We start from the raw sequence: 3,727 nt of genomic DNA on the forward strand, positions 1-3,727 counted from the left end.
TTGTGATTTATATTTTCCATATCTTTATGCTATAATCCAATAAATTTTATAAAGTAGTTAGAAATAATTCTTCTAAATCTTCATGTTTCTCAAAATAATTTATCTTATGTCAGTTTGGCCCATCATCATAGAAAGACTGAGTGAGGAAGATAATGTTGAGGTCTCTTGCTTGTGTATTGTTGAGCCCAGGATTCCTTATGGGCTTTCTGAACGAGGGTTTCCCTGGATGAGAGAGCAGAGCGCATGGAGATGTAGACAGCTTCTTGAGGGACTCTAGATTCTTGAAATTTATGTCAATCATTTTTGGTTTTTGCTTTTCTTTTAAAAGATTGAGCATTTAGATTTTATTTACTTTATTTTAGGCAAATGAATGCTTTGCCTGTGTACCACATGCAAGCCTGGTGCCCATAGAAATCACAAGAGAGCGTCAGACCCTCTGGAACTCAAATATGAATGGTTATGAATCATGATTTATGTACTGTGAACTGAACCTGGGGCCCCTGCAAGAGTAACAAGGGCTCTTAACCACTGAGCTATTTTTTTCAACTCTTTACTATGTGTGGTTTTTGAACAAGATTTCAGAGCATAAAAAAAAAACTGTTGATTACAGAAATGTTTAACAAAAGTATCCTTACACTCATCCCTCATCCTTCTAGGGAGCAAAAGCGTTGGATGTGTACAACTGAGGTCATTCTTATTAGTGCTTCTAGCAGTAGATAGGGTAGAGCTATTCCATGACCAAAGTTCTTGTATTGGCCTCCCCACCCCCCAGTGTTCTAGAGGGCAGAAACCAAGGCCATCAGTCAACTTTTAAAACATGTGTATGTTTTTCTTTGGGTTCTCCTTCTTATTTAGCTTCTCTAGGATCTCTGATTATAGACTCAATGTCCTTTATTTATGGCTAGAAACCAAATATGAGTGAGTACATTCCATGTTCTTCTTTTTGGGTCTGGCTTACCTCACTCAGGATAGTGTTTTCTATTTCCATCCATTTGTATGCAAAATTCAAGAAGTCATTGTTTTTTTACTGCTGAGTAGTACTCTAATATGTATATATTCCATACTTTCTTCATCCATTCTTTCATTGAAGGGCATCTAGGTTGTTTCCAGGTTCTGGCTATTGCAAACAATGCTGCTATGAACATAGTAGAACATATACTTTTGTTGTATGATAAGGCCTCTCTTGGGTATATTCCCAAGAGTGGTATTGCTGTCCTCCTAAATATTAACCTTCATGAGGCGATGAAAAGAGACAGAGACAGAGACCCACATTGGAGCACCGGATAGAAATCTCAAGGTCCAAATCAGGAGCAGAAGGAGAGAGAGCACGAGCAAGGAACTCAGGACCGCGAGGGGTGCACCCACACACTGAGACAATGGGGATGTTATATCGGGAACTCACCAAGGTCAGCTGGCCTGGGTCTGAAAAAGCCTGGGATAAAACCAGACTCGCTGAACATAGCAGACAATGAGGACTACTGAGAACCCAAGAACAATGGCAGTGGGTTTTTGATCCTACTACACGTACTGGCTTTGTGGGAGCCTAGGCAGTTTGGATGCTCACCTTACTAGACCTGGATGGAGGTGGGCGGTCCTTGGACTTCCCACAGGGCAGGGAACCCTGATTGCTCTTGGGCTGACAAGGGAGGGGGACTTGATTGGGGGAGGGGGAGGGAAATGGGAGGTGGTGGCGGGGAAGAGACAGAAAACTTTAATAAATAAATAAATAATAAAAATAAAATGTGTATGGAAAAAATCAATTTTGGTTCTATTCAAATAAGACTTATCTAATACAAGAGGATTCATTCAGGATCTAAAATCACACATATGCATGAGAGAGAGAGAGAGAGAGAGAGAGAGAGAGAGAGAGAGAGAGAGAGAGAAAGAGAAAGAGAGAGAGAGAGAAAATATAATTGAATATACATACTTTTATAGTTTTATAGCCTTGGTGTTACCATTTGAAATCCAAAAATACTTAATCTTCCTAATCAGTTTGGAAATTTAAAGATACAATATCTGCATATTGTGTGAGTACGTGCACTCTTTTATAGTGGCAGAGAATTCCATAATCATAATGTACTTTGGTAGGGAATTGATAATGCTGTCCAGTGTGCTATTGAAGTGTGGAAGGAGAAAAGAAGGACAACTGGGGGACTTCAAAAGTGTTTAAAGGAATTAAAAAAAATTAGAATTCTATGGACTTTACATAAGTTGAAAGGTAGTGTGATAGTACTTAGCTCATTGTTGTAAGACAGTATTTGTGAAAAGCAACTTAAGGGGGAAAGGTTTTATTTTGGTTCACAGTGTGAAGGTACAGTCCTTCACAGCAGGGAAAGTGTAGCTACAGAAGATTCAGGTGACTCTTTGTGTCTGAGGTCAAGAAACAGAGAGAGATGAATGCTTCGCTCAGCTTGCTTTCTCTCTTTTCTTTAGTCCAGGATTGCAGCCCTTGGGATGGCACTACCTGCCTTCAGCGAAGGCTTCCTTTCTCCCTCAGTTTAATCTATTTGGAAGCATGCCAGCTGACACATGCAGAGGATTGTCTATAAGTACAGACATATTGATGATGGTAATTAACCATCACAGGTGGTTTATTTAAATTCAAGGTGATGTCTCCATGTTTGCTATTAGGTAGGACTAGACTCATACTCTCCAATCTATCATCTATCTATCTATCTATCTATCTATCTATCTATCTATCTATCTTTCTTTCTTTCTTTCTTTCTTTCTATCTATCTATCTATCTATCTATCTATCTATCTATCTATCTAAATTTTTGGAATTAAAAATATAATTATGATTTTCTCATCCTTTTCTTTCCTCCAACCCCATTTAATAATCTCTTTCAAATTCAAGGCCTCTTCAGTTAAAATATATTACATTCCCCATCCTTATAACATTACTTGTATATGCAAGAGATCGGGGCTGACTACAGTTTTGAGCCTCATGTTGGGAGCTGGGAATGAAATGTGGGTCCTCTGTTAGGACAATGAACACTCTTACCCACTGAACCATCTTTCTAAGCCTCTTGGGGTTACTTTTGATGAGAGAAACCAAGGTGGTAGTGAAAGCAGTCATTAAAGATATTCTGTATTCACCACACCAATAACCATATTAAATATGGTTTAATAACCATATTAAAACTAAGTAAATTAGATTAGGAGAAATTAATAGTCTCAAATAATAATAAATTTCCTTTACCCTGGTTTTGGTTCATTACAAAAAGAACTTTATAACAATAGTCAAGCGTATCTCTCTCCTGACCTTAGATTCCCATGGAGCAGAAGCTAGATAATACATTAGCCTCTCCCTGTGTGGAAATGAAGCATGGGAATTATTTTGGATAGGATGTGTTACAGGCAGAAATGAATTTATAAAGAATAGAGAAAGAACACAGTTGTAAGGGAGTAGAGAATAGTCTGAAAAGAGTGGGGGACGAAGATGATGAAAATACATTGTATGCATGTTTGAAACTCTTAAAGAATTAATGACAGCATTATATTAAAAATAATCAACAAACTGAATGATGATGCATGCCTATAGTCCCAGCACTCAGGAGGCAGAGGCAAGCAGAACTCTGTGAGTTGAAGGCCAGCCTGTTCTATAAAGTGAGTTCCAGGACAGCCAGGGCTGCTGTTACACAGAGAAACCCTGCCTCAAAAGTCCAAAAGAAAGAAAAAGAGAAAAAAGAAAGAAAGGAAGGAAGGAAGAAAGGAAGGAAAGAAAG

The sequence above is a fragment of the Microtus pennsylvanicus genome, chromosome 11 (assembly GCF_037038515.1).
Source record: "Microtus pennsylvanicus isolate mMicPen1 chromosome 11, mMicPen1.hap1, whole genome shotgun sequence".
Lineage (NCBI taxonomy): Eukaryota > Metazoa > Chordata > Mammalia > Rodentia > Cricetidae > Microtus > Microtus pennsylvanicus.